The sequence below is a fragment of the Ovis canadensis genome, chromosome 25, assembly GCF_042477335.2.
Source record: "Ovis canadensis isolate MfBH-ARS-UI-01 breed Bighorn chromosome 25, ARS-UI_OviCan_v2, whole genome shotgun sequence".
NCBI lineage: Eukaryota > Metazoa > Chordata > Mammalia > Artiodactyla > Bovidae > Ovis > Ovis canadensis.
The window spans coordinates 36804995-36816044 of NC_091269.1; the positions used below are offsets into that span (position 1 = coordinate 36804995).

Sequence of the window (11050 nt, forward strand, 5' to 3'; positions counted from 1 at the left end):
GAATGGATAAGAAAGCTGTGGTACATATACGCAATGGAGTATTACTCAGCCGTTAAAAAGAATACATTTGAATCAGTTCTGATGAGATGGATGAAACTGGAGCCTATTATACAGAGTGAAGTAATCCAGAAAGAAAAACACCAATACAGTATACTAACACATATATATGGAATTTTAAAAGATGGTAATGATGACCCTGTATGCGAGACAGCAAAAGAGACACAGATGTGTAGAGTGGACTTGTGGACTCTGAAGGAGAGGGAGAGGGTGGGATGATTTTGGAGAATGGCACTAAAACATGTATACTATCATGTAAGAAACGAATCACCAGTCTATGTTTGATGCAGGATACAGGATGCTAGGGGCTGGTGCATGGGGATGATCCAGAGAGATGATATGGGGTGGGAGGTAGGAGGGGGGTTCATGTTTGGGAACTCATGTACATCCGTGATGGATTCATGTCAATGTATGGCAAAACCAATACAGTATTGTAAAGTAAAATAAAGTAAAAATAAAAATTAAAAAAAAATAATTAAAGAGTGTATTAAGTACTAAAAAGTAAGAGTGTATTAAGTGTAAAATTAGAGTGTATTAAGCTACTAGGACTTTGGAGATTTGTGTTAGTTCAGGATTATCTAACCTGGTTTACCCATGACATTGCTGGACGTTTGAAATTTGGTTGGTCGGAGTTAGTGCTGCAGGCCTAAAGCATTGGTCTGTGTGTGTGTGTGCTGTCACTTCAGTCGTGTCCAACTCTGTGCAACACTATGGACTATAGCCCGACAGGCTCCTCTGTCCATGGGATTCTCCAGGCAAGAACACTGGAGTGGGTTGCCATGCTCTTTTTCAGGGAATCTTCCCCACCCAGGGATTGAACCTATGTCTGTTATGTCCACCTGCATTGGCAGGCAGGTTCTTTACCACTAGCACCACCTGGGAAGCCCATATTAGTCTCTGTGATAATCAAAATTTCTTCTCTCCTTAGCCTCCTAAACTGAGATTCATTTTCTACCATTCCTGTGCTGTGCTTAGTCGCTCAATTGTGTCTGATGCTGAGTTGTGCTTAGTCTGCCAGGCTCTTCTGTCCATGGGGATTCTTGAGGCAAGAATACTGGAGTGGGTTGCCAGGCCCTCTTCCAGGGGATCTTCCCAACCCAGGGATGGAACCCAGGTCTTCCCCATTGCAGGCATATTCTTTACCATCTGAGCCACTAGGGAAGCCCTCTACCACACCTAGCCTTCTAATTTCCAAATTTCTACTTCTCCTTTTCTTTCTCCTTCCCCTACTTCCTTCCCTTCTCCCCTTCCTCCTCCTCCCTCCCATGAAGAATGGAATCTTGAGCCTCATTTAGAACAATCTGGAATCGACTCAATGTCAGCCTCTTCACATCGACACAAGACAATCTGTCCTATCCTCCAAGGCCAACATATCTGACTCAATTTTCCTAAAAGGTAGTACTCCAGATAATTTTAGGTGCTTCATGAATTAGCACATTTCATTTTTACTTTATTTTTTTAATATTTATTTATCTGGGTTTCCCTGGTGGCTCAGACAGTAAAGAATCTGCCTGCAATGCTGGAGACCCAGGTTTGATACCTGGGTTGGGAAGATCCTCTGGAGAAGGGAGTGGCAACCCACTCCAGTACTCTTGCCTGGAGAATCCCATGGACAGAGGAGCCTTATTTATCTGGCTGCATTGGGTCTTAGTTGTGGCACTCTGGATCTCTCATTGTGACTCATGGGTATGGTTGTCCCATAGCATGTGGGATCTTAGTTCCCCCACCAGTGATCAAACCCATGTCCCCTCCGTTGGAACGCATATTTTGAACCACTGGACCACCAGGGAAGCCTCCGTTTGCATTATTTTTTGCTTTAGAAGTTACATATTCAAAAGTATGTTGTTGTTCAGTTGCTAAGTCATGTCCAACTCTTTGTAACCCATGAACTGAAGCACCCAGGCTTCTCTGAACTTCACCATCTTCCAGAGTTGTTCAAACTCATGTCCATTGAGTCAGTGATGCCATCCAACCATCTCATCCTCTGTCGCTCCCTTCTCCTCCTGCCTTTAATCTTTCCCAGCATCAGGATCTTTTCCAATGAGTTTGCTCTTCACATCAGATGGGCAAAGTATTGGACCTTCAGCCTCAGCATCAGTCCTTCCAGTGAATATTCAGGGTTTATTTCCTTTGGGATTGACTGGTTTGATCTCTTTGCTGTCCAAGGGACTCTCAAAAGTCAGTTAGAAAACATCAAACCTGTGAGTTCATCATATTGTTGCTTAGGATTAGGCTAAAGTACATATTTATGTTTCAAAAGTAGACAAATATTTTTAGAAACTAAAATATCGTGATTGAAGCTGAGGACGTAGTGCCAGATTGTGCCCCGAACTAATGGAGGGAACCCTCCAACCAGGGTATACTGCCTGTCATTCAGGTGGCCAGCTATGCCTCCTTCCCCAGCCTTTAGGCAATATGATAAAAGGAACACACCTCATCTGTATTTCCCCAAACCCCTGGGCCAGGCAGGCATGTCATCCCTGCCCAAGGTTTTCTTTCCAGCATCAGTCAGTGATAAATAAAAGTGCAGAGGCCACCAGACAGGGCTATGAATAGTGTTTAAGAGCTAATCTCAGGCTCCTTTTCTTATTGGAGTCCATGATCTCATTATCTGAAGCTGACCTGATTGTTTAACTGATCCCATGAGGGGGCTAATTGCTTTTAGCTGATGGAGGCAGGAGTAGAAGAACAGAATCTGGGCAGGGGTGGAGTATCTCTTGCTCAAACATTGCTGTCATGTTTGGCATGGGCCCCTGCCAGGTTTTGGGAGGGGGCAAGCCATCCAAATGGGTGCAGTCTGAGCACCTGGGTTCTCTGGTAAAAGGTGGTGTAAAAATGCAAGGACAGGCAGATTGATCCAGTCTCCCACGTGCTGAGATGTTCAGCACAAATTGAATTACAGGAATAGCTTGCCCTGCCAAGAACTCCAAAAACTTCCTTAATGTTAGTATCACTCACTGACTCTATGTTATGCTATATTTAGATAAAGATGATGTCTTACTTTTCTCACAATTCTCCCCATCTTTTGCCTTTCATTTGACCCAGGGGAATTCACAGTAAGTTCTGGTCCTTATCTCCAGCAGAAGTTGCGGTTTCCTCACCACCCTTGGGCATGTTACCTCCTCCCTGAGCTGGTGGATTGTCACGTAACACCAAGCTGTCTTGGCTGTGTCTCCTTTCCTATGGTCTACCAATAGCAATCCCACAAACGATCGTTTTTGTGATCCTAAATCAGCAATTGGGCCCAGAAAGGAGGAGGAGGAACAGAATAGTGAGAATTGTACAGTGACTTCCTCTTATCTGATACCAGTCTGGTCTCGGGTTTGGAGGACACCTCCAATTACCTGGGTGGGAGATGGGAAGGAAAGTGAAGGTGTCCCATGCAACCTTCATGAATTAGCACCTTTTATTTCATTTTTATAATTTTATTTATTCTTTTAATTTTGCAGTTACTTATTAAAAATTATATTAGACACCCCCCAAAAGAGAATTATGTTAGAAAACATAAAACCTGTGATTTCATGGATAGTATGGCTTAGGATTAAGTTAAAGGAGATCTTTATGTTTCAAAAGTAGGTAGATCTTTTTTAGCACAAACTTAAAAATTTGTTTTTAATTTATTTATTGGCCACACCAGGTCTTAGTTGTGGCACACAATATCTTCAAACTTTGTTGCAGGGTGTAGGACCTAGGTTCCTGACCAAGAATCAGACTCAGGCCCCTGCATTGGGCACGCACAGAGTGCTAGCCACTGGGACACCAGGGAAATCCCAGTACATAGGTATTTTTTAAAACTAATGAATGAGCAACAGGGCAGCCAGTGCACTGCTCCATTGGGTATCTACCATCACTTGTAAAAAAAAAAAAAAAAATCTATGGATCAAAAGAGTTCGTAGTGGGGAAAAAAGAAGTAAGGAACACAGTAGGAAATAGAGAATTTTCCGAGAATGGAAAAAAGCACATCACTAATTTGTTAAACTGTGTGGGAGCCTAAAGCTACTGTGACGGGGGCTACATAAGCAAGGAAATTTTGAATTTGCAGGTGAGTTGGATGTCAAGGTGAAGAATATGTGGCCCAAAGCAGGGAAAGAAAAACAAATAGAGAAGATAAAGAGTTGGATAACTGAACCAGTTTAGACAGCTGGCGGAAAGCCCCTGGGATGTGTACCTTCTCCTGAGCTCGTGTTTGGGCCTGCCAGGGCAGCCAGAACTTCCGCCCAGGCCCTGGGGACTCTCACCCAGCACCTTGCACAGTGGGTGGGAGTTGCTGTGGGACCAGGGCTGGGCCTCTTATTGTTTCAGGCTGCACAGCAGAGCCTCTGCCGGGAGAGGGGAGCCAAGAGAACATGGGTAGACACGCCAAGTAATGCCACAAGAAACACGACTTTTCCCTAGCATGGCACCCCCCATGCGACTTGATTTAGTGGACTTCACGGATTGTAGGATTGTTGTGGGCCCAGAGGTCTGGCCTGGCCAGGTAATATCCCCTTCCCAGGAAGCTGTGCTGAGAGTGAGTTTATTTTGATACTGATCTAGTGGCTCAGGTCCATCCCTAGCAGGAAGACGTCAGCAGTGCGGTTCTTCAGAGGTGGGGTTCTGCTGAGGGTTACGGAAGATACTCAGTAGGTAGAAAGCATCCTGTGTGTAATTTCTTGCTTTGACTATGCCATTCTGTCACATTTCAGAGAATAAAATTTGACCTGTGGGATATCTGAATTAACTATTAATAATAATAATAATCCATGCACTAGTGGGGCTTTCCTGATGGCTCAACTGGTTAAGAATCTGCCTGCATACAGGAGGCTCAGGAGACATGGGTTCAATCCCTGAGTCAGGAAGATCCCCTGGAGGAGGAAATGGCAACCCACTCCAGTATTCTTGCCTGAAAAATCCCATGGACAGAGGAGACTGGCAGGCTGTAATCCAAAGGGTCACAAAGAGTCAGACACGACTGAGCAGACATAATCCATGCACTAGCCAGGGCTATTATATTGGGTGCTGGTCTATTTTATTTAGAGAATACATTTAGTCTGTTGATAAATCTGTACTTGGTATCTTTGCATCTTGAACTTTTAAATGAGCTGAAGCCAGACCCCAAACATCTAAGACCTACTTACTTACTTACTTACTTATTTGGCAACATATGGCCTAATAAGTACAAATAGACAGCCATCCATCTGTGAGTTCTGCCTGATATGGTGGGAAAGAAAGACTTGCAAGGCACACCAGCACATAGGGGAATCCCTTTTGTTTAAGAAATGCTTCTTCAAAGGATTCGGCATCCCTGCTTCTCTTTGAGCACATTGCTGTGTGGGAGGCTCTGCTGGTCTCCCTACAATGACAAAACCGAGGAGCCTGCCTTGGGTTGGTGCTTTCCTCAAAATGCACAGTCTGAGCAAAAAACACAGACACAAAGCATGCACAGAGAAGAGTTCAGTGCTGAGCAGAGTGTGGGCTGAAGAATCCTGCCTCCTAAGGAGGTGACAGTCAAACGATGCTGGCTCATCATGTGTGTCAAAGGCAGCATTCGGCAGGTAAATAGCAATTAAGCATTTCTCGCCCACTCAAATTCCATGCTGGAGACACTGGTTTTGCATGAGCCTCTTCCACTATTGGGTCCATTCATACCCAAGCTCTTTTTCAAGAAGGAAGCAAACAAACCTCTAATACATCAGGCACTGTCTCAGAATGCTTTGAATCGTAACCACAGAAAATCTGTAACATTTCACTCTTATCGCCCTGGCGTTTAATCACTTATCCTTGCCTTGTTTTTTTGTTTTGTTTTCTGCAGAATGAGATGAAACACCAGTTGTCTGAAAGTAAGTACAGAATCAATATGTAGTGCCTTAATATTTACTGTAAGGAAACTTAACTGAGCAGGATCTCACTTGAGCAGGACATGTGTTCACCTAATTTTGTATCATTACCCATCACAACTATGTTCAGAAATGCAGAACCAAAACATTCTCGTTTGGACAAGGAATGAAACTATATAAAACCCCAGAAATAAATGGATTCTGTGAACGTGTTAGTCGCTCAGTCGTGTCTGACTCTTTGTGACCCCATGGACTGTAGCCCACCTGGTTCCTCTTTCCATGGGATTTCCCAGGCCAGGATACTGGATTGGATAGCCATTCCCTTCTCCAAGGGGATCTTTTTTTTTTTTTTTGAAAAGAAGATTTACATTTTTAATTTGTCCTTTCAACTACTTCAGATGTCCTGGATTACCAACGTTAAAATACTGACAAGTATTCAGAGATTCAAATAAAAAAGTAAGAAGGGTTGTTAAAAGTGACTTGTATCCATTTATAAGTCATCAGCAATAATTAAAACTGGTTTGCAGCCTGATAAAGAATCTCTTCCTTCAAGAGATTAAAGAATGATTTCTTTTGGGCACCAGAAGTAGACTTTACCTCTGCAGAGAGGTGGCTCTTTGCTTGAGCTGGGATGTTCTGACTTAATGCTGGCTTTCAGGAGGCAGCCATCTTTAATTTAAATTAAAAAATTAAAACTATGTCAACTCAACACTGCTTAAATGCATACACACACAAAAATGAAGGACCTTATACAAAAAATTTCAAGTCAGCAATATGCATTTCCAAAAGGTGACAAGTTCTTTAAATAAAAATATTGTGAAAAATAAAATTCTAAATCTACAAAGCATGGAACAGCAGAAGAAGAGATGCTGCTCTGGACAGGACCCTGGATAGGGCCCTTCACTGCTGATGGGAGGAGACAAATGGACCGTATGGGAAATCTGGTAGACGCTGGAACCGATGGTGGCTTCGCTTATTCCGGTCAACCCACTGGGTCAGACTGTATCTTTGCAGAGATTTCTGTCGGAACCGGGCGTAGTTTCGCCTGGTGAGGTCTGAAGGATGCTGCCATTTCTGGTTGTGCATGTGATGAACTTGATCCATCAAGGCACACAGCTCCCCCAAGGTACCTTGGTTTGAATCCACTGGGTCTTCTATATGAGCAATGACATTCCTGAGATAACTTTGCTTCTGCTTTTCTAGGTCTGACGGTGAAAATGTTGGAACATTAGTCCTCGTTTTGGCTTGCAGAACAGGAATGACTTTGCCTAGTCTTTTTTCATGGACCTTTAGCTTCCCAGAATCCTTGTCAAGACCATCCTGCTTGCTTGATGAACTGGAAACTGGTAACTTCATTTCAAAACTTGATTTATATGATCCATTTCTCTGGGATGACCCTGTATTAGGAGTCTCTGAATGGTCCAAGATTGTGTGGAGCTGTTGGTGTGATCCCTGCCTTTGCCACGAGACCAAATGGAAAAAGGGTTCAGCTCCTGCTAGCTGTTCCTTTCGGGAGACTTGTCAAAATGATTGACTCCCACCTTCCTTTTCTACTATCCTTGTGATAGACTTGCCCAGAGCCAGTCAGCAAACAGCAATCTTCTACATTCGGTACACTCTCTAATATACTATGAAGGATGCAGACATCAAAGAGGGCTTTTGGTCCCTTGGCAAAAATAATTTAAGCCACTGTATTATGCACAGGCTCCGCTTGATTTCCCAAGTGGAATAGAAGAATGTAGAAATGACCTGTGAATGTGGTCAAACCAGATTATTTTGAAGCAAATCCCAGGCATCACATCATTTCATCTGTCTTTCCTGGCACTTGCTTTGTCATAATCTTAAATATGAAGATCCTGGGACTTCCTCAGCAATCCAGTGGTTAAGTCTCCATGCTGCCAAAGCAGGGGGCTCGGGGTTCAAACCCAGGTTAGGAAACTTAAGATCCCACATGCTCAGAAACGAAAACGAGCCCTTCTCCCAGCAGGGTGAGGGCCTCAACCCCTCAACGGGGCGGATGGCGTGCGCGGCCCTCTTGAGAAGCAACAGGCGCCCCCCTCCCCGTCCCAGCCGAGGCTCGCCGATCTCCCTCCAAGGGGATCTTTTGATCCAGGGATCAAACCCAGGTCTCCCACACTTTGGGCAGATTCTTTATTGTCTGAGCCACCCGATTCTATGAGGCAATACGGAATACACTAAGACTATATTTGTCAAATTTAAGATAATTTATATCAAATAAAATATGACAGTATATATAATTAAAACAGTGACAAGTTTCAAGTGCTAGAGAATTAAGGGAAAGAATAAGTAATTGGAGCCATCATGGAAGGCTTTGTGAGTGAATGAGTGAACAGTTAGGAAAAGTTGATACAATGCAAGTGTTATATAGGTATTGCTTTCTAACGTATCCTTAAAATATAATGCAAATAATGCTTCCACTCAGTAAAGAATGTAAAAACCCGAGTCATCAGTCCATGCCACTTAAAATGCTGTCTTTCAAATAGCTGATGTCTGCTTTAGTCAACGATATCTAACCCAATACTCTGTAATGACCTATATGGAAATAGAATCTAATAAAGAGTGAAGGTATTGTGTATGTACAACTTAGTCCCTTTGCTGTACAGAGGAAACTAACACAACATTTTTAATTAACCATACTTCAAGAAAAAATTAATTTAAAAAATATATCTATGTTACCCAAATGTTATGATCTATGCAAACGTATTGTTTTGCTTGTATAGGCTCCTATTTCAGATAATGTTACTTCGAAACAAAGTAGTAAGCAAGTTTCTCCTTGTCTCTCAACTTCTCGAAAATAACTGCGTTTTTATATAAGCCATCTGTGCTGTAGAGATCTGAATTATCTCATAGAGGGAGGGGGAAAGGCGGAATAGTGAGGACTGCTGCTGCTGCTGCTGCTGCTAAGTCGCTTCAGTTGTGTCTGACTCTGTGCGACCCCATAGATGGCAGCCCACCAGACTCCCCCATCCCTGGGATTCTCCAGGCAAGAACACTAGAGTGGGTTGCCATTTCCTTCTCCAATGCATGAAAGCTAAAAGTGAAAGTGAAGTCCCTCAGTCGTGTCCGACTCCTAGTGACCCCATGGACTGCAGCCTACCAGGCTCCTCCGTCCATGGGATTTTCCAGGCAAGAGTACTGGAGTGGGGTGCCATTGCCTTCTCCTACTGATATAATTAAATTTTAAAATTGTGGCTTGTCTGGAGTTTTGGTCTACAGCCTGCCAGGAAGTGAGTGACGAAGTCATTGGCTGCATTTTAGAAGTGCTGCATTTTAGAAGAAGGTTTTTTAGAAGAAAGTAAGTCAGCCTCTTGCCAGCCTCATGTGTAGAAAGAAGGGCAGCCACCTATATCACGTAATTTGAAATGTACAGCAAGGCCCTGCTGGCCATAAAATAGCTCTTCTACAAATCTGCAACAGCCCAATAGGCTCCTCAACCAATCAGGATTAACCAATATGCTTAAAACTTTCATCTAGGTCTGAACACTCGTTCCCTGCCCAACAGTTGCTGAGCACAAAGCAAATATGAAATATTGTCCCTGACTTTAAGACCTAACAATAGGTCAGAGGGACAAACATAGAGTAGTTGAGATAGTATTAAATACATGAAGATAATATAGAATTTAAATTGTGTGCTGAAGTTTCAAGGGCTATAGAATTAAGAGAAAGGAGAAAGAAGTGGAGCAGTCATGGAGAGCTTTGACAGGGAATAACCATACAGATGAAGGAATGGAATCTAGAATGACAGCAGGGCTAAGAAGTAAGGACAGGAGATCAAGAAGTGTTGTAGCACAGAGACAGGGGTAAAAGGGTCTTTCTTAGGACAGTGAGACATGTCTGATCAGAAAAGGGCACTGAAACAGTGGTAGGAAATAACTTTAGAGCAGGGTCAGATGATGGAGGCCCTCCTTGCCAGTCTATAATCCCCACCTTTACCTTCTTTTTTTTTTTCCTTCTGTAAGGACTAAGAAATGAAATCTTTACCCCAGTTATACTTATCACCCTATTTATTTCCTTCGAAAGATTTATCACAGACTTCTATTCTCTTCTTTTTAATTCATTTACTTGTGTACTTACTTATTTAATAGTTATTGTCCAAATCTGCTGTGCCCATACTGTGTGCCCAATAAAGAATGGATGGTTGGATGAATGAAAATTCTTTCTATAAGACACTTGGTGGAGCTTGGTGGGGTGGTCTTTAGTTCTCATTCATTGTCTCAAATTCACCAACTATTTTATGTTGACCAAAAGGAGCCCAGTCCTCAAGAATCCAAAAGGCAGTATCTTCCTGAGGAGTCTGGGATGTGGATCTTCAGTATCAAGGTAAGTCCTGTAAAATTTAAGAATCAATGAATTCCACACTGGGGAACTCTGTCAGTCTTGGCAGATGCAAGTTGGTACATGGGGAATGAGGGGAAGAAAAGGCATTAGAAAAATAGGAAAGACTTCAGAAGGGAAAAAGAGGTGGGTACATAGAAGGGGGGTGAACATCAAAAGAAGACATTTCTAGGACCTACCTGGTACCAAGTTTAGAACTGCTAGAATCAGAACTTCAGTGCCTGCAACATGGGAACTAGCTAGCGAATCAAAAGATATTTAAGAACAGAAACATCAGAGGACTTCAGTAATTATAGATGAAAGTTTGGCAGTAATTCTCTGTAAAGGAAATGTCTGCCCTTTTGCAAAACTTTGTAATTTATATCTTTATCTCTTCATTCATAGGATGACAGAATCTTTTTTAAAATATTTGTTTGGCTATGCTGGTTGCTGTGCGCAGGATCTTGTCTCCACGTGGCATGTGGGTTCTTTAGTTGTGGGATTCAAACTCATAGTTGCTGTACATGGAATCTAGTTCCTTGATGAGGGATTGAATCCCAGGCTCCCTGTATTGGGAGCATGGAGTCTTAGCCACTGGACTGCCAGAAAGGACATGGGGTGTACATTTGTCAACTATCAACCTTCAGAGAGGTTTTCCCCTAACTATTCTAAACTAAAACCAATCTATTTTCATTTTAAAAGTTTAGGAAGGTAAAAATACTATAATTCACCTTCAATAATGAAATAGCCTTTTCTTTGTAAGAAATCTTCTATACTGCTGCTGCTGCTGCTAAGTCACTTCAGTCATGTCCAACTCTGTGCGACCCCATGGACTGCAGCCT

General features: G+C 42.8%; 1 pseudogene; it reads right to left on the bottom strand.

Moving 5' to 3' along the window:
• Nucleotides 1–6632: 6632 nt before the first annotated feature.
• Nucleotides 6633–7394, bottom strand: LOC138430055 (S100P-binding protein pseudogene; annotated as a pseudogene).
• Between the last annotated feature and the right edge of the window lie 3656 nt (nucleotides 7395–11050).